The sequence below is a fragment of the Sciurus carolinensis genome, chromosome X (assembly GCF_902686445.1).
Source record: "Sciurus carolinensis chromosome X, mSciCar1.2, whole genome shotgun sequence".
Classification (NCBI taxonomy): domain Eukaryota; kingdom Metazoa; phylum Chordata; class Mammalia; order Rodentia; family Sciuridae; genus Sciurus; species Sciurus carolinensis.
In genome coordinates this window covers 69,344,464-69,366,108 of record NC_062232.1, presented here as the reverse complement: position 1 = coordinate 69,366,108, position 21,645 = coordinate 69,344,464, and the positions used below count along the sequence as shown (strand labels likewise).

At 38.5% G+C, this 21,645-nt stretch overlaps 1 pseudogene; it reads left to right on the top strand.

Annotated features, from left to right (window-relative positions):
- Positions 1-1,583: 1,583 nt before the first annotated feature.
- Positions 1,584-2,435, top strand: LOC124971315 (NAD(P)H-hydrate epimerase-like; annotated as a pseudogene).
- Positions 2,436-21,645: the final 19,210 nt, after the last annotated feature.

Sequence of the window (21,645 nt, the reverse complement as noted above, 5' to 3'; positions counted from 1 at the left end):
TCTTGCTATATTCATGGGTTTTATTTTAGAAAACAACAAGTCTAAAAAGCATTAGAATTTGAGAAACCATAGATTTGAACAGACACAGGCATTTAGAAATTTCTTCTGACCTTCAATCAGAGATATTGAATGGAAGGAGGATGTAAGTGATTAGGACATGATAGAAAATCTGCCTCATAATTAATACTCTTTATTGAAGAAAAAGCTTTATTAATGTATTTAGTTAGTTAGTTAGTTAGTTTGGTACTCATTGTTGCTGAGGCTGGTTTTGAACTTACCATCCTCCTTCCTCAGCTTACGGAACTGCTGGAATTACAGGCATGTGTCACCACAACTGGCTGACAAAAGAGCTTTAGCATATGAGAGCAGTAAGTTTCTGGAAGACTTTGTTATCCTAATTATTATGATGCTCTACTAAAATTACATAATCTGATGAAATGTGACTAAATATTCCTATGAAAGTGGTAAATCCAATGCACAATTGATAGGAAAAAATTGCTGGTTTATATTAAATTGAATCATATAAATTATCAATATTCTATCCTTATCCTATAGAAATCACAATTTCATATAGTTCATAAAATAGATAGAATGTATTTTTGTCTCTTGCCTTTTGAACTTGTATGCCAAGACATGTTTTTGAACAATTTATTTGAGCAAAACATGTGACTTGTTACATGTTTAAGCAATATAAATAAATCAGTGTTTGTGTCTATGTGTTTCTGCTCCTCTGTACTTTTGAATGTGTATATTCTTTATATTCAGTAAGAAGAAAATCTCTGGAAATGAAACAATGGCAGAGTGGGCCTAAGCAGCAACCCCTGATGGCTATGCAGCCCAGAATCAAAGCAGTGAAAGAACAGCTGACCAGAGAAGTGAGTGGCAGAGTGAATACTCAAAAACTCAATATTGGACAGTTTGAGACTTGGAGGGACTTGAAATTTGGCTACTGGAGCAGAAAATAAGGAAAGAACTCCCTGACCCTGAGCCATATCCTGAATAGGACTGGGGTGAGGGGGAACAAAGGAATAAAGAGGGAGAAATAACCCCCACAAGCTAACTTCCTTAACAACAGTTGGAAAGAAATATAGACCAAGTTAAAAGTGAATGAAAGGGAGACTAGCAGAGTACAGGAAAGAGAATAAAGGGATGGAGGAGGGGAGGGAAATGGAAAGGGGAGAGGAGATTGAAATGCAATAAAGAAAATTCCATGCATGTATGATTTTGTCAAAACAAACCCAACTATTTTGTTTAGCTATAACACATTAACAAAAGAAAAAAAAAAAAAACTGGGTAGGAGCTGTAAAAATATTGAAGAAAACTGTACAATTCAACACAAATTGTTGACAGAAAGCTATGCTGGACAGAGCAGCAATTTTGTGGTAACCACATCTAGGCACCTTCCTGAGAAGAAATTAAATCTATATAGTCTCTCTCCATCTAAAGCTAAGAACAAATAAAACCACAGGAAACACCTCTGAAGTGGGTTGTCTCAGTAATACCTGTAGAAGTGCCTTGTAGAAGAATCACTACTAGCTGAAGATTATACAAACCTGGGGTCGGAGGCGCGCCCTGAGAGCTGGATGTCGGGGCTGCGGGCACTGCTGGGGTTTGGGCTGCTGATTGCCGGTTCGCGCCTTCCCGGAATCAAGAGTCAGGCCGGCACTTGCGGCGCTGGACCCACCTGGTGGGGAACAGAGCGTCTGAGCTCTGGTGGGTGCCCGTACTCACAGGTCATGGCAAGCACAGCAGTGAAATACCCAAGCCGGAAGGAGGCCCAGGCCATGGACCAGGAGTACCAGTTCAGCGTGGACCAACTTATGAAGCTGGCTGGGCTGAGCTGCACCACAGCCATTGCCAAGGCATATCCCCCAATGTCCATGACCAGGAGCACCTCTACTGTCGTGGTCATCTGTGGCCCCAGGAATAACGGAAGAGATGGTTTGGTTTGTGCTAGACATCTCAAACTTTTCGTCTACCAGCCAACCATCTATTACCCCAAAAGTCCCAACAAACCACTTTTCACTGTGCTGGTGACTCAGCGTCAGAAAATGGACATCCCTTTACTTGGTGAAATGCCCCCAGAGCCCATGATGATTGATGAGCTGTATGAGTTGGTGGTGGATGTCATCTTTGGCTTCAGCTTCAAGGGATGTTCGGGAGCCATTCCACAGCATCCTGAGTGTCCTGAGTGGACTCACTGTGCCAATTGCCAGCATCAACATTCCCTCAGGATGGGATGTGGAGAAGGGAAATTCTGGAGGTATCCAACCAGACTTGTTCATCTCTCGGACAGCACCTAAAAAGTCTGCTACCCAGTTCACTGGTCGCTACCATTACTTGGGAGGTCGTTTTGTACCACCTGCTCTGGAAAAGAAGTATCAGCTGAACCTGCCATCTTACCCGACACTGACTGCATCTACTGTCTGCAGTGAGGGAAGTGGGTGGGCATTCTCCCCAATAAAGACTCAGTGCCTCTCTCAGAACTGTCATCCTGGGAGCTATTCTGAATGTAAAGATTAATGGGTGGTGGGAGGCAGACAGCAACATTGAGGTGGCACTGCCTCTCCGGGGGAACAGAACAGGTAAGAGAGGTCACTGTGGCCTTTGGAAACAACGAAAATTACCTATTTGATGTAAAAAAAAAAAAAAAAAAATTATAGAAACCCCTTCCCCAAACTGCAGATAAGGGAGTAGGGATAAACTAACCCAAGAACAAGTCACTACCAGGGAGTGACAACCCCAAACCATTGCTCCTCACATCTGCTGGGCTAACAGAACTCAGGTGAATACAGGTCAATGGACACACTACCCCCAGTGAAGGTAAGGTGTAAAACCAAGTGATTTGCAGCAATGAGCAGGGAGGCTTCTCTGCCCAAACCATCCAGAGAGAGCATGCATTCACAAGTCACACACTACCAGACAGCACACTGCTAAGTGCTTAGACATAGCCACTACCAAGGAACCCCAGTGAAGGGATTCAGTAATCCACAACAGTTGTCAACAACCCTGAGCTGTGTGCACTCCTGCACCCAACAGAAATGGCTAGCAGATGCAGTGCCCACAAAGCCTATAGACTTGGGCCTCTGGACTTGCTAACAAGCACCAGTAGCTGTTGTGGTAACCACAGCAACCAGGAAAGAAGGTCCTGTGCCCTAGCAATGCACAGCCATACATCCCAGAGTTGCCAGTAGACACAAATCATTTTAGACCCGGGACTCTACAGAAACATTTCCTGAGGACAACCCCAAGCAGACAGTGAATGTCAGGGACCAAGAAGTTCTCATTCTGAGAACATTCTGACCTTTACAAAGAGCAGCAGCGCCCCTCCCCCACTCCTGGCTGATAATTCTGACAGTATGGCGCCTATGGCGCCCACGGCTTCTCTTCCGGGACTTCACCTTCCCACCGGCGCGAACCTCACCTTCCCGCCAGCGCGAACTTGCACCCTATCAGGAGCCCAATAGAAGAACACAGCCAATCAGCCTGCACCTCGTCATACTCTTCATTCCCTCAGCATAAATACCCGTGAGAACAATAAAAATTTGCAGCTTGATCAGAATTCCTGTCTTGCTGTCACTCCCTGTGTCTCTTGTCCCTTCATTCCTTCTCTCCTAGGTTTGCTGTCCTGCGTTGATGTCCCGCGGGCCAGGACAGTTGGCGCCCAACGTGGTTGACTCGAGCCTTTGTCTGAGAAGCGAACGCCGCCCTCCGGGGAAGCCTTGGCCAAGCGGGATTCGGGATCACCTCGGTAAACGCAACTGGGAGTCAGATCCAGGAAGAGAGTGAGGCCAGCGCAAGGTGAGTGACACACCATGGGACAAGCAGTTTCGTCACATGATTTGTTTCTGACGGGTCTCAAGGAGGCCCTCAAGACTCGGGGAGCGCGTGTTAAGAAAAAGGATTTATGATCATTCTTTTCATACATAGAGGATTTGTGTCCTTGGTTTCCCCTCGAGGGGTCAATTGATGGTAAAAGGTGGCTCAGAGTAGGAGACTGCCTCAAAGGTTATTATGAGACTTTTGGTCCTCAAAAGGTGCCCATCACTGCCTTTTCTTATTAAAATTTAATTAATGAGATTCTTAAAAGTTCACCCTTTGACAGTGGTACTTTAAAACTTGTAAAAATTGGGGAGCAGGCAATGCAATCCACCTCTCGCCCCCCCTCGGCATGCCCTTCAGTTAGTATTCAAATGCCCCCTACTCAGCCTTCTCAGGACCCTGGAACCCTCCCAGACCCCGGAAACCTCCCAGACCCCACCTTACCAAAAGAGTCCCCTAAAAATCCCCCTAAGATTTATCCGGTTTTAAATCCCCATGGTGAGTTGACCCCAGAGGATGAGGCTACCCTGGAGGAGGTAGCGGCTCGATACCATTCTCCAGACCTGCCACCTCTTAAAAATCCATCTCCCTCTTATATACCCCCTGCCTTTTGTGCTCCGGCCCTTCAGGGACCTACTGCCCCCCCCCCAGACATTTTTTCCCCGCTTCCCTTGCCTAATCTAACCCCTTTACGCAAGTCTCTCCAACATAGGTGGGAATAAATCCAACTTTTAAAAGAACTAAAGGCCCTTGATGCCGAACTTCGCTCACTGGCCTTGGGCACGGAGTTAACACAAACTGGCTCCAAACCCCTTAATACTCGTAAGGTGAAGCCACGTGGTCAGCCTGTTCTTGCCTTTCCAGTCACTTGCAGTCAAGCAGATCAGCCCCCCCAAACTGAGGCAGAGAATTTAAAAGGAAGTCAGGAAGAGGAATCAGGGGAGGAACAAGAGGTAGAACCAGAGAGAGAACAAGAGGGGGACCAGGAATCAGGGGATGAGGAGGAGCCCACCTCTGGACAGAGTGGAGTCCTTGGTTCTTATAAAAGGCTGAGCCTCCGCTTTCTTGAAAGACTTAAAAAGGCTTGTACACAGTATGGCCCCACTGCACCTTATACACTGGCCTTGCTAGAGAACCATAGTACACAATGGCTCACCCTTAACGATTGGAAATTTTTGGCCCAAGCCACCCTCAGTGCGGGTGACTTCCTGTTATGGAATGCAGATTTTAAGGAATATTGTCGGGAAACTGCTCAAAAAATTCAACCAAGGCTTCCTCTAAATTCTGGACCTATGTTAAACTAGTGGGTAATGCGCCATTTGATACTAACCCTAAACAGGCGCGCTTCCCTACTGGGCTCCTAGCACAGGTTCAAACTGCTGGTTTGCACACTTGGAGACGGTTCCCTCAAAAGGGCTCGGCCACCACCTCCCTAGCAAAAATTCGTCAGGGTCCTGACGAGCCTTACAGTGACTTTGTTGCCCGGCTTAATCTAACTGTGGAGCACTTACTTGGACCAAGTGAAAATGAGAGCTCCTTTGTAAAATATCTTGCCTTTGAAAATGCCAACCCGATATGTCAAGATGTTCTTCGGCCCCATAAAGATAAAGGGGACCTTTCTGACTTCATTAGGCTGTGTGCCGGGGTAGGAACAGCCCATGCCATGGGTCTCGCCATTGACGCCGCCTTCACCAAGCCCCTTCACAACCCTGGCCCACGTACTTGCTTTACTTGCAAACAACCTGGCCATTTTGTGCGAGACTGCCCAACAGGGAGACTGGGTCAAGGACCCATATCTCCTCAAACAGGGGCTAAACCACCTCCGCTCACCCTTTGCCCTAAATGTGGTAAAGGTCGCCACTGGGCCAAGGAGTGTAGATCCAAGACCAATGCCCTTGGACAGCCTATTCCCTCTAACTTCTCGGGAAACTCCTCTCGGGGCCAGCCCCTGGCCCCGACCACCCCCAGAACAAACCCAGGGGCAATAAGGTTTGTTCCCTCTCAGACTCCCAACCCAATCCAGGTCCCCTGTCCTTCTCCACAATCACCTCCCTCCAACGCACTACCCCAGGCAGCGCAGGATTGGACCTCTGTGCCTCCATCGATACAATATTAGACTCTATACAAGGACCCCAAATAATACCCACTGGGGTTGTAGGCCCCCCTCCACCTCATATGTGTGCTCTTATTCTTGGGAGAGCTTCTACCACCTTACAAGGTGTTCAGGTCTTCCCTGGCATCATTGATAATGATTACACTGGAGAAATTAAAATACGGGCTACAGCTATTAACGGAGTAGCGGCCATCCCTGCAGGAACAAGAATTGCACAATTAATACTCCTTCCCCTCAATTCAGGAAACACTCCTGCCACCCAAAATTCACCACGAAACACAGTCTCTTTAGGTTCCTCTGATGTGTATTGGGTCCAACCTATCTCCCACAAAAGACTCACTCTTACCTTATTTATTGAAGGAAAGAAATTCCAAGGGATCCTAGATACTGGTGCGGATGCCACAGTTATTTCTCAAAAATATTGGCCATCAGAATGGCCCCTCACCTCATCACTAACTGACCTTAAAGGAATAGGGCAATCAAAAAACCCCTTAGTTAGCTCCAGGGTGCTCAATCGGACTGACACAAAAGATAACACAGGAAATAAAGGAACTGTTACCCCCTTCGTTGTTCCTGATCTCCCTGTCAACCTTTGGGGACGAGACATTCTAAGCCAAATGAAAGTTATTCTTGCTAGTCCCGACTCTTTAGTCACTCATCAAATGCTTCGTATGGGCTTTATCCCTGGTACAGGCCTTGGGAGGCTAGGACAAGGACAGGTTGAGCCTGTACAGCCCATACAAAAAACAGACAAATTTGGACTTGGGTATTTGGATTTTTAGTGTCGGTCCCTGACCCTCCTGTACCCCATGCAGACAAAATTATTTGGGAAACTCAAACTCCTGTGTGGGTGGATCAGTGGCCCCTTACCCAAGAAAAATTAGAGGCTGCCTCCATGTTAGTACAGGAATAGTTGACAGCCGGCCATGTGGAACCCTCAACCTCACCCTGGAACACTCCTATTTTTGTTATTAAGAAGAAATCAGGCAAATGGCGCCTTTTACAGGATTTGCGCGCTATCAATAAGGTTATGCGCCCGATGGAGGCATTACAGCCACATCCCTACACCGGTAGCTATTCCTAGGGACTATTATAAAATGGTCATCGACTTAAAAGATTGCTTTTTTACTATTCCTTTACATCCTGAGGACAGACCCTATTTTGCTTTCAGCCTCCCCCGCATCAATTTTCAGGGTCCTATGCAAAGATTTCAATGGAAGATCCTTCCCCAGGGTATGGCTAACAGACCTAGTCTTTGCAAAAAATATGTTGCTCAAGCAGTAGACCCTGTGAGAGAGCGGTGGCCACAAGTTTATATATTACATTATATGGATGATTTGTTAATCGCTGCACCTAATACCTATGATCTTAACAATTGTTATTTGGATCTCTATAAAGCCCTTACTACCTTGGGACTTCAGATAGCCCCTGATAAGGTTCAGACACAGGACCCCTACACCTACTTGGGCCTCAAACTTCAAACTAATCAAATTCAAATCCCTAATATACAATTGCGTGTGGACCATCTCCATACTCTTAACGATTTCCAAAAATTACTAGGGGATATCCAATGGCTAAGACCATATTTAAAACTACCCACCTATGTGCTTTTGCCTCTTAATGATATTTTAAGGGGAGATTCTGACCCTTCTTCTCCTCGAGAGCTTACTCCTGAGGCGCGGCAAGCATTAATTCAAGTCACAGAAGCCATTGCTCAACAATTCATTACACAAATATCTTATAACCTTCCTTTGGTTTTGGTTATATTACACACCCCTCATACACCCACGAGACTATTCTGGCAGCGGGATCCATATTTTAAAAATAAAGGTTGCCCCTTGCTTTGGGTTCATTTGCCCGCCACATCCTCTAAAGTTATTGCTGTCTATCCTGCTCAGGTAGCTTCTATCATATCCAGACAATTGATTTCTGATGTACAGATACTCTCAAGCACCATACAAGATCTTCAAGATCAGGTGGATTCCTTAGCAGAAGTGGTCCTACAAAATAGGAGAGGTTTAGACCTTCTAACTGCCGAACAGGGAGGCATTTGTCTGGCTTTGCAGGAAAAATGCTGTTTCTATGCCAACAAGTCAGGATTTGTTAAGGACAAGATCAAACAGCTGCAGGAAGACTTAGAAAAATGCCGACGAGCACTGGCTGATAATTCACTATGGACTGGATTCAGTGGACTCCTTCCCTATCTCCTTCCCTTCCTAGGTCCCCTCCTCTGCTTGCTGCTTATCGTATCTATAGGTCCTTTGATATTCAACAAGATCATGGCTTTTCTTAGAGCTCAAATCGAGGCTATACAGGCGAAACCTATTCAGGTTCATTACCATCGACTGGAGATGATGGATCACGATGGTGATCTTCAAAAACCATCACCCCTGTGAGCTGAACTGGACAGCCAATGACGGGTAAGATTGGTGATAGCTCATACCAACCTAAGACAGGAAATGAGGGCTAGAGCCTCATTATCCAATGACGGGTAAGGATGTTGCTCTGCCACGGACAACCTAAGACAGGCACAGTTCCCGAGGGATTGTCACTCCAGCTCTGTACCTGTTCAAGCAAGCCACACACCCGCCTCGCCACATAACCTCTATCACCCCCTTAAAATATGGCTATTGAAAAATGGTCAATAATTTTATATAAGAAAGGGGGAAATGTCAGGGACCAAGAAGTTCTCATTCTGAGAACATTCTGACCTTTACAATAAGCAGCAGCGCCCCTCCCCCACTCCTGGCTGATAATTCTGACAGTATGGCGCCTATGGTGCCCACGGCTTCTCTTCCGGGACTTCACCTTCCCACCGGCGCGAACCTCACCTTCCCGCCAGTGCGAACTTGCACCCTATTAGGAGCCCAATAGAAGAACACAGCCAACCAGCCTGCACCTCGTCATACTCTTCATTCCCTCAGCATAAATACCCATGAGAACAATAAAAATTTGCAGCTTGATCAGAATTCCTGTCTTGCTGTCACTCCCTGTGTCTCTTGTCCCTTCATTTCTTCTCTCTTAGGTTTGCTGTCCTGCTTTGATGTCCCGCGGGCCGGACAAGTGAAGAACCTTTTGCCTGCACCACTCGAAAACACACAAAGGGGCTTAATCAGGAGTGTTCCACAGATACCTGACACTATTCAGTGGGCTGAAATATTACCCACTGAAATGTGATTTGTGCACTTCAGAGCAGGTAATAGTCATTCATCTCCAAGCACTGCATTACCCAGACTACCATACTTCTACCTTATTCTACCACATGCCATACATTCTGAAATGTACAAGGGGGAGCCTACTAGAATTCACAGCTCTGAGTAAATGGAGCTTTTCTTCAGGAGGGCAAACAAGAACGTATCACCTAATTGAGTAATATCTAACTGCTAAGTCACAGACAATTAGGGACTGTCTCTTGTGATAGTTAGCAGGTATCAGGACACACATCTAAGATTATAGAGAGACTCCAAGAATTGTATCACAGTTGTGCTATTGTGATCACCACCTCAACAACCTGGAAAACTTAGAAGCAAAGCAGAGAAATGGGTATTTTCTTAAGGGTTCAAATCCTCATGAAATCCAAATCAGAAACACTCAGTAAGAAATCTCCCAAACGGGGCTGGAGAGATAGCTCAGTTGGTAGAGTGCTTGCCTTGCAAGTACAACGCCCTGGTTTCAATCCCCAGCACCTCAATGGGTGAGGTGGCACACGCCTATAATCCCAGTGACTCGGGAGACTAAGGCAGGAAGATCGTGAGTTCAAAGCAAGCCTCAGCAACTTGGTGAGACACTTAGCAACTCAGCAAGACTATCTCTAAATAAAATATAAAAAAGGGGGGAATGTGGCTCAGTGGTTCAAAACCTCTAGATTCAATCACAGGTACCAAAAAAAAAAAAAAAAAAAAAAAAAAAAAAAATCTTCCCACTTGAAATAACTCAGCATGGAATATCAAAAATAGCTATAATGTCAGTTTGATTTCATAATTATTATTTTATTATTTTCCATGTGGAATTGATTATGTGGGCCCATATTATTCAATATCGTGGTACTCAACTCAGCCAATTTTATTTCTTCTAATACTTTAAAGCATTCATTGGAATTATTCTTTCCATCTTTCTTTTCCTACCTTAAGTTAAAAGTTTATACTTCCTTTCTTCTTTCAAAACTAGATACTGTGTCACTCCCTACATTTTTTCTTATTTTTAATCTTAGCTTGTATTACTTTATTTTATTCACTTTTCACCTCTATGTTATTTTCCTTTTCCACTCTTATACATTTTAATAATAATTTCACTCTCTTTAATGCCTAACTTCTCAACCCATTAAAGAACATTACATGAATCAGAAGACTTGTTGGGAATATTTTCAGTAAGTTTTTCTCCTTAAGATTCATCAGTTAATGGATTTGTTCTGAAATGATTCCAGTTAACATCTTCTCTAAAAGAGATGCTGGCTTACTAGTAGATACATGTTGAGTGAGAGTATTGACACTTAAGTAGTTGCCAAGCCTGGGAAACTTAGGAAAAAGAAAGAAACTCACTAAAAAGTCAATTGCATAAAAGTAGAAGAGATAATCATTCTAGAAGATGAATAGAAATGCAAACAATATGAAAAACTAAGAGAAGAAGTCACTCCAAGGAGCCTACAACAGTCCAACAATTGATCCCATTAACACTACAAATGGAGGAAATAGCAGATAAAGAATTTAGAAAGTACACAGAAAGTACAATGAACTAAAAGAAGATTTAAGGAAAAAACTATGAGAGAATATAGGAAGTGAAAGAACATTTCAATTAATATACAACAATTATGAAAAAGAACCAAACAGAAATCCTGGAAATTAAATACTAAATAAATGAAGTTAAAATTCAGTTAAAAGAGTTATCAATAGTTTAGTTCATGTAGAAGGTACGTTTTCATGTTATGAAGAGGAGGTATATAACCTTGAAAACACAGTCAGCAATAAAGAAAAGATAATAAAAGAACATGACCAGAATATACAAGAAATATGCAATAACATTAAAAAAACCAAAAAGAATCATTGAGAAAAAGGCATCAAATACAAACTAGAGAAATACAGAATCTCTCAGTGAATTATCAGAAACTTTTTTAAATCTTGGGAATGCTACGGAAATCCAAATGCAGGAGACATTAAGAACACTAAATAATAAGATAAAAAATGATCCCATTTAAGACACATTATAATTAAAATGTCTCATATAGGTCTGGGGTTATAGCTCAGTGGTAGAGAGCTTGCCTACCATATCTAGCACATGTGAGGCACTGGGTTTGATCCTCAGCACCACACAAAAATGTCTAAAATAAAGGTATTGTGTCCATCTATAACTAAAAAAAAATTTAAAAACATCTCATCTAGACAACGAAGATAAAAGTTTTTAAAACATGAGGGTAAAATGCCATACACATTTAAATGTAAGCCAGTAGTCTTTCTGATCGTCTTTCAGCCCAGACTCTAAGACAGGAGGAATTTATGAGTCCAAGCCCTGAAAGACAATGGATGCCAACCAAGTTTGCTATATCCAGGAAAACTTTCCTTTAGAATTGAAAATGAATTCAGTCTTCCTAAATGAACAGAAACTAAAATAATTGATGACTGCAATGCCATATTTGCAGAAATATGACATGCAGTGGGGGGTGACACTCAAAGAATAGGTGAACCTCAATAGAAGAAGAGCCAAGTAAAACACAATCATGTTTGAATTAAACTTTAGAAATAAATCAATCTAAGAGAAATAAAGATTACCTTACTATAGTAACATTGAATATAAATGCCAACTATTTAATTAAAAGAAATAGACTATCAGAGTGGATGAAAAAATGGGAACCAACCAATGTTGTTTGCCAAAGACTCACTTTACAGGTATAAAGTGGAAGGATAGACAAAGACATATCATGCAAATGGAAAATATGAACAAGAAGTACCTACTCTCATATTTGAAAAAAAAGACTTTAAGCCAAAATTAATCAGAAGAAACAAAGAAGGTCTCTTACTGATTTAGGGAACTATTCAACAATGATATACAATGATTATAAATAATTGTGACTGAAATGTTGGTGCACCTACATAAAACACATATTACTAATATGAAGATTCAACTAGACCCCAATACCACATTACTAGTTGATTTCAACATATCTCCCTCACCAACAGATAAGTCATCCAACCATAAACTAGGTAAAGACTCTTCAGATAGACCTGAAAATACTACTAAGGGGTTGGGGTTATAGCTCAGTGGTAGAATGTTTGCCTATCATGTATGAGGCACTGAGTTTGATTCTCAGAACTTCATATGAATGAATGAATGAATGAATGAATAAATAAATAAATAAATAAATAAATACATAAAATAAAGGTCCACTGACAACTAAAAATATATTTTAAAATACCATTAAGAAAATAGACTGGAGAAACATATAGAATTTTTCATCCATCAATAACCAACATCACTTTCTTCTCAGCTGTACATGAAAACTTTTCCAAAATAGACCAAATTTCAGGATACAAGGCTAGTATTAGCAAATTAAAATATTGGATATATCTTTGTATCTTATCAGATCATAATGGAATGAAATTAGAAATCAATAACAAGATAAAATCAGAAACTACTGATGAACACAGATGCAAAATTACTTAATAAAATATTAGCAATTTGCATTGAAAAACACTTTAAGAATACACATCATGATCAGGTTGGTTACATTTCAGAGATGAAGCTAGTTCAATGAAAGCATATATATATATATAAATATAGAATTAAGGACAGAAATCATACGATCATCTCAACAGATAATAGAAAAACCTGTTGAAAAAATTCAGCATCCATTCATGTAAAAATTACCGAAGAAAGTACAGATATAAGGAACACTTCTCAATATCATAAAACCTATGTATAACAAATTCAAATCCAACATCACACTAAATGGAGAAAATCTGAAAGAATTTATTCTAAAATTAGGTACAAGACAAGAATGTGCATTTTCCCCACTCCTATTCAATATATTTCTTGAAAATCCAGTCAGAGGAAAAATAAGAAAATTAAGGTAATATGAATAGGAAAATAAGAAGTCAAATGATCTCTTTTTTGATTACATGATCATATAATGAGAAAACCCAATAAATTTCACCAGAAAACTTCTAAAGCTGATAAACAAATTCAGCAAGGTAGCAGCATAGAATATCAAGAACAATCAATGGCTTTCCTATACTCCAACAATGAATCTGCTGAGAAAAAAAATCAGGAAAACAATTCCATTCACAATAACCTTAAAAAATACCTGTGAATAAATCTAACTAAGGAGATGAAAAACCTCTACAATTAAATTTTTTGAACTCTGAAGAAAAATTGAAAATTACCTCAGAAGATCCCTCATGTTCCTGGAAAGACCAGAATTAATAGTGTCAACATGGCCATATTACGAAAAACATTGAATTACAAATTCAATCTAATTCCTATCCAAATACCATTGATGTTTTTCATGGGACTAAGGAAAACGGTCTTAAAATACATATAGAAGAATAAAAGACCCAGAATCGCTAAAACAATATTCAGCAATAAGAGTGATTTCAGTCTCATCACAATACTGGATCTCAAATTATCCTACAGAGCTATAGTATGAAAAACAGAATTGAATTGAAAAAAAAACAAATGAAGACCAAGAGTATAGAGTAAAAGACATAGAGAAAAAAATCACATACATAGCCATTTGATTCTTGACAAAGGTGGGAAAATATATCTTGGAGAAAAAAATATATATATTTTAACAAAAGATACTAGGAAAAGTAGATATCCATAAGTAGAATAATGAAAATAGATCCCTTTCTCTTTCCCTGTCCCAAAATCATCTCAAAGAGAATCAAAGACCTTGGAATTAGATAAGAAACACTGCAACCGCTAGAAGAAAACATAGGGTCAGCATTCCAACATATTGGTGCAGGCACTGATCTCCTTAAAAAGAATCCTGGGTATAGACCAAGGAGTGGGATAACTGGGTCAAGTGGTTAAAAATCAGCATAGCACAGTGACATAGCCACATCAATGTTTACAGTAGCTCAATTCACAATAGTCAAGCTATGGAAACAACCTAGGTGTTCTTTGATGGATGAATGGATAAAGAAAATGTGGTATGTATACTCAATGGAATATTACTCAGCCATAAAGAAGAATGAAATCATGGCATTTGCTGGTAAATGGATAGAATGGGAGAATATTAAACTAAGTGAAATAAGCCAATTCCAAGAAAACCGAAGGACTCTGATGCATAGATGCTAACTCACAACAAAGGAAGTTGGGGAGGGGAAGAACAGAAGTGCATTTGAGTAGACAAAGGGAAACAAATGGAAGGGAGGGTGAGGAGAATAGGATAGACAGTAGAATTAATCATACATAACTTTCCATAACTTTGAAGACATAACCAGGGTAGCTCTGTGTCACATACAACCTTAAAAATGGGATCCTAATTAGAAAAAGTTATTCTCCATGTATGTATAATAGGCCAACATACATTCTACTGTCATGTATAACTAAAAAGAACATATTTTTAAAAAAGGACCCGTAAAGCTCAGCAAATAAAACCAAGTATTAATAAGTGGGGTAGATTTAAATTAAAAAGTCCCTGTATAGCAAAAGAAGTAATTTAGAGTGTAAACAGATAACCTAGGGAATGAGTAAACATCTTTGCCAAGTACTCTTCTAATAGGAGATTAATATTCAGAACATATGAAGAATTTAAAATAATACCAAAATATAGCCAATCAATAAGTGGACAAATGACCTAAACAGATATTTCTCTAAAAAAGAAATGAAAATTATCAACAAATACAGGGAAGAAAGAAGTTCACCATCCTTAACAATCATGGAAATGCAAATTAAAACTACCTTGGTGTCGGGGTCTTAAGCCCCCTTGCTCTTCTCCACCAGCAACAAGGGAAGGGAGCACTCACCAACAAGGTCAGACCAGGATAGGTAGGGCCAACTGACCGCCAGTTCCCAGCACTCCAGACGGAGGACAATCAGACGTGTCAGGGAGACCAGTCACAGCAGGAACTTGTTTATTGAGGAAGTCACATGGCTTTTATGTAGGGTGGGGGCTAGGTGGAAACCAATCAGTTTAAAGGTCAGCAAGGCACGGAGGATTCATGCAGGCGAGAGTCCCATAGGACTATATGGCAAGCACAAGCTGATCACGTTAGCAGAACTGTTGTTAACCAATCCCTAACAGTGGCCCGATTTATCGTCATTAACCTTTGAAACCACCTTTGAGCCTTGATCTTGCTCACTCGCCAGGGAGTAAGGAGTCAACCTGAGTTAGTTAACGTGTCATTAGTCCCAACATCTTGGGATTTTATCTCACTCTAGTTGGAATAGCAATTATTAAGAATACAAAAAACAATAAATGTAGGTGAGGAGATGCAGAAAAGGTGCACTCATGCATTGTTGGTGGGACTAAAAATTAGTAATACCACTCTGAAAAGAAGTACAGAGATTCCTCTAAAGACCAGGAATGGGCAGGGCATTAATACCAGCAACTTTGTAGACTGAGACAAGAGGATTAAAAGTTTGAAGTCATTCTGGGCCACTTAGTGATACTCTGTCTCTAAATAAATAAGTAAATAAATAAAAAAATAAAAAGGGCTGGGGCTCTAACTCAGTGATAGAATGCCCCTGGATTCAATCCTCAGTACAATGAATGAAAGAAATAAATTTTTAAAATGCAATCAGACGACTAGGAATGGAACCGCCACATGACTCAGTTATCCTACTGCTTGGTATTTATTGGAAAGAACTAAAAATCATACTATAGCAATCCATGCCTACTTGTGTTTATAGAAGCATAGCACAATTCTTAGTAGCCAATTATTGAATCAGCCTAGGTGTTCTTCAGTTGGAGAATGAAAAATGAAAGTGTGGTGTGTACATATACACACAGTGGAGTTTTAGTCAGGCATAAAGAAAATGAAATTATGGCATTTGCTGGTAAATGGACAGAAGTGAAAACTACCATGCTAAGTGAAATAAGCCAGACTCAAAAAGCCAAGGGTTAAATGTTTTCTCTCATATGTGGAAGGAAGAAATAAAATTTCTTTTAAAGTAGATCTTGTGAAATCAGAAGACAGAAGACTAGTAGAGAAAGGGAATCAAGGGAGAGGCAGAAAGGATGGGAAATGGGAGAGACTGTGGAATCAAATTGATCAAACTATGATATGTGCATGGATGAGTATATCACAATGAATTCCACTTTTACCTGTAACTATAATGCACCAATTAAAAGCATAAATTAGTAGAAGTAAGATCAATAGAGTAGAAGAATGGAATCAGGGGAGGATGGGGGAGAAAAAAGGGGAGTAATTCTGAGGATGGAAACAGAAAGAATAGTTACACACATTTATGAATACATATAAAGAACCTCATCATTATTTATAATTATAATATGCTAATAAAATTGCAAAAAAAGCAAAAATTCTTGTCAATAAGAATTTAAATAGATTAGTGTAAAAAAGAAGCAAAACTTTGAATAATTTGTCTCAAACCCTGATAATTCTCATATTGAGTGTCTTAATAAAGAGACTAAAGAAAATTTCTAAGATAAAACATGATTATAAGGAGGTTCCAATAAAAAATAAGAAAAGTCTTTTGCATATAGGAGTGTAACTCATATGACAAAAGAGGAAATGAGATTGAGTTTTTAAATATCTACAATGGTTCAAAAATGGTGTGGGTCAGAATAAGCATTTTTTCTTTTGTCTAATCATTCATTTCAAAAACTGTGATATAAACCAGGCTGTGTTATGTAATGGGAAAAAGTCGATGCAGGGATATGAAAGCCCAGCTCCCTTACTTTCACTTATGACAAAATAGGAGAATATCCACTAATACATACAAAAATACTTAAAAACTCACCTATAGGATGTGGTTATAGCTAGGACTTCAATGGAAAATATAACTTTGCTTGACTTATTACACTTTACTGTGATTTCTACTGAGTGCATATCCTTAATAAATCATCTGTACTAGAATATTCATTTAAAAGGTTGCTTTTGAGAAACTTGTCCTAAGACATGGGCAAATTCAACTGAATATTGGTTGGATCAAATAATGATGATACTATTTTAAATAAATAAATCATGAATAGAATTAAGACACAAGACAGTAATAGCATAAAAGTAAAAAGATCATTGAATTGAATCCTAAGTATCTCATATTATTAAGGACATACTAAAGTATTCTTACTATTTCACTTTAACAAGTCACTTTGGATGTAAGTTCCACAAGGAGAAAAGAAAAAGAAACAAATAATGTATTTCCCAAAATACTTACAGGGAGATGAAATGATAAAACAAAGCAATTCAACTGAAACAAAAAAGAAGGAAAAAATAAAAACTAAGAAGTAGGAGAAATAACATAAAATAGGATTTTGTTGTTGTTGTTTGTTACTAGTGATTGCATCCAGGAGTGCCTAACCACTGAGCCTCATCCTCAGTATTTTTTATTTTTTAGTTTGAGACAGGATCTCACTAAGTTGTTTAGGGTTTGTCTAAATTGCTGAGGATGCCCTTGATCATCATACCTCAGCTTCCTGAGCCATTGGGATTACAGGTGTCTGCTACTGTGCCCTGCTAGGATGAAAGGTTTTAAATCCAAGTACTTCATTTGAAAGAAAATGTTGCAAAAACTCAACTCAAAATCTGTGTATGAAATGCACATTTTTACATTGAAATACATAAAATTTGTGAAAAAAGAGCTAGGCGTTATATTCAAAGTATGCACTTACAAATATTATAAAATATGTCCTTTGATAATAGAAAGCAAGTATTTAACCCAAATTAATTACACATAACATTTAGGGAAAATTGCCTACAATAAAGGGGTAAACTAACATGTAGACATATCATTCCTAGTTTCAGTGGACTTCATAAAACTGCTTCAAAATGTACACAGGAAAAAATATAAAGAACTATAAAGGAAAAGGTATAAATTCTAAAGTAAATTGACATCCTTATAAAAAGTGATCCAACAGACAAAAATTGAATGTATAAACATGGTTAAGAAGCTTGATGTAATTTACCTAAAGAAACAACTATACCAAAAAGTCCCAATATGCACATACTTCCAAGAAGGCACAAAACATTTATAAAAATTCTTCATATAGTTAAGCATAAAGCAAGTCTAAGCAAATTTCAAGGACATATCTGAACACAGTATGATTTTAAAAGTCAATAATACAATGATAAATAGAAAACCACAGATACTTGAAATAAGAAATACACTTCCAAATAAAGAAATGAGTTAAGGAATATATCAAAATGAAAAGTAGTAAATATTTTCAACCAAAACTGAAATGTAGGTAACACATTTATATATGTACATATATACATACATATATGTACACATATATATGTATAGTATGTATATATATTCAATAATGATGATGAATGACTGTTACTGGTTTATGTATTTATTATACATTTAAAGTATACTCCTATTAAAAATGTCTACTCTAAATCATTATTCCATATTATGTTCACAGCAGCTTCATTTGCTGCATCTTTTGATTGCATCAAGGAGCCATATCAAATAATTAACCTATATCATCTAGGTTTATGTAGCAAACTACATGGTGTCTGAACATTGACAAAATAGTCTAATGATATATTTCTCAGAATGTGTCCTTATTGATTAGGACACACCTGTAGAACTAAATGTGTACTTAGAAGAATATTTATAAACCTAAAATCATATAATTAGGAAAGAAGGTTGAAAGATAGTGAACCAAACCTTAGTCTGTAGAACCTAGAAAAAGTTTATCTAGGGAATACAAAGAAACATGGACAAATGAGAAGATGAAAATAAAAATAAAAATTAGTTTATAGTAAAATAAATGAGTGAACAACAATAAAGACAAAGTTTGTTCTTTGAGATTAAAAAGTTAATAAATTTCTGGCAAGATTGATTAAAAATATAAGAAATAAGGCCTACATAGTAATTCCAGGGATGACAAAAACAATCACAATACACAAGATGTTGCTATAGATTCTACATATATTACAAATAATAACAATAGGATATTTTGAAAAACTCATCTCTCAAGATGAATGTTGGCTGAAATTTACAAATATAAAATGTGAATTACCAAATCTGAAACATGATGGAATAGTAATGATTTTATCCTTTCTCTTTTCTCCTGTTTTGTGATTTGTTTTGTTTTGTTTTTCTGAACTCAGTTTGAGATGAGGTGTGTGGAGATGGTATCTAGTCTACCCAGGGGGGACTTAACCAGTGAGTCGCATCCCCAGCACTTTTTTATATTTTATTTAGAGACAGGGTCTCACTGAGTTGCTTAGGGCCTCGCTAAGTTGCTGAGGCTGGCTTTGAACGCTCTATCCTCCTGCCTCAGCCTCCCATGCTACAAGGATTACAGGTATGCACCACAGTCCTCAGTGTTTGTGACTATTTCTGTGGGTATATTAATAAGTGAATCAGATGCCCAAAGTTCAGTCATCTCTTGTAAGCAATGCTTTATAACAGATATTGGTTTTCATGAAGGTATTGATAAAAATCAAAGTGTGGGATAGAGTTATTTCCAGCTCCTGCCAAAGACAATCAAAACGCAAGCTTCACCAATAAAATTAAACACTGACAAGGTACTTAATTAGAATGATTACATATACGGTGAAGATAAACATGAACTGAACCTTTTTGTCTCCCAATGGTTAATTTCCATTTGTAATCACACAAAGTTAAAGAAAAAGAGTGTAAATATAAAAGTGTGGGAACTGCTTTGGAGGTACAACAAAGCAATGAATAGGCTGACATGCCTATTGTATATTTACCATTTAGGAAATAGTTATTTTGGCATCCAATAAATACATCATAAGCTTGTTTGGGGTTTAAAGAATTTTAAAAATTAATATTCATTTTCTCCAACTGAATTTTCAATCAATTGAGAAATAAACTTGCAGGATTAAGGCCAGAGAAGCACTTGAATCCACAAGTTTGAGACAAACCTAGGCAACATAGTGAGTCCCCATTGAGCGAGAGGTAGAGGGAAAAAGAAAGGGAGAGGGAATCTAGGATATCCACTTCCTTACCAAGAAATGTGATTCATGGGGCTGTAGTTGTACCTCGTGGTACAGTACTTGCCTAGCATGTGTGAAGCACCAGGTTCGATCCTCAGCACACATTAAAATGAATGAATAAATAAATTAATTAATTAAAGGTGTTGTGTCCATATACAACTAAAAAATATAGTTCATAACTAAGGATAAGTGAGTTTCCTAATTCTGAGCAATATAACAGGGCAGACCCACTCAACAGAACAAAACTAATGTAGATCCCATATTTCACAGGCAAAAAAATCTGTCCATGGATTACTTCATACCAGTCAAGGAAAGCTCACTTCCAGAAGGAAAAAGCAAACAAAGGGATAGTTTGTGAAAGACTACATTCTGTTTCCAAATTCACCTTTCATATCTTCTTATTTCCAACTTAGGAAAGGAGTTAAAATGATATCAAGGGTGTTCTGCTAGTGAAAACTCCTTCATATGAAAAGGTATGTCAGAAAGGAAAACCCAATTTTTCAAATAATTCTCAGTGTTTTTTCTAATATTTTATAGTTATCTGCAAACCCATGACTTTCTTATTTTCCTAAAGACATTGTGCAGTTTAAGAGGAAAAAATCCAATTCCTCCTTTCTGGCAGCAGTTTTATTGATATTTAAATCATTTATCCTATAATTCTCACATTTAAGGTGTATAATTCAAAGTATTTCAATGTAGACACAAAGTTAAACAATTATTATCACAATCAATTTTAGAAATTTCATTATTACAGCAAAGAAACTCTATCCTCATTAACACTCATTTCCCTATTCTACTCTGCAGTCTTAACTTCCAATGTACTTTCTTTCTTGATAGATATGCCTATTCTGAATGTTTTACACAAATAAAATCATGAACTATGTGATTCTTTATGACTATTGCTTTTACTTAGCATGTTTTCAAGGTTCATTTATGCTATAGTCTGTAATAGTATTATATTCTCTTTTATTTTTGAATAATATTCTATTATATGGATGTACCATATTTTGTTTATTCATTCATCAGTTAATGAAAATTTGAATCATTTATACTTTTGGGATATTATGCACAATGCTACTGTGAATGCTCATGTACAAATTTTTGTATAAACATGTTTTCATTTGTCTTAGATGTATATTAAGTTTATAGATGCTAGGTTTATTAATTTCTATTGCTTGCATAAAAATCAGCACAAAAAATAGTTTAAAACAACAAAAATTTATTATCTTAACAGTACTTGAATTCAGATATCCAAAATGAGTCTAAATGGGCTAAAACCAAGTTGTGAACAGAACTGAGTTCTTTCTAGAGAGTCTCAGGGAGAATTAATTCACATGCCTTTTCCAACTCCAATGAACTCCCTGCTTCTCATCTCCCTGTTAGCAATGTTTCATCTTCAAACTTCTCATCTTTTATTTTTGTTGATCCAATTTAGAATTACTTTATAATAGTGTAAAAACAAAATGTATGCAATAGAAACCATACTTTGAATTTTCAATATTGATACTTTCTTGGAGCAAAAAATGTGTGATATAATACTTTCTTGCAATGCTGGGCAGTGACTAGCTGGGCAGCAACAGCTCTGAGTTAGCTTCGTGATAATGAGGGTATACATTA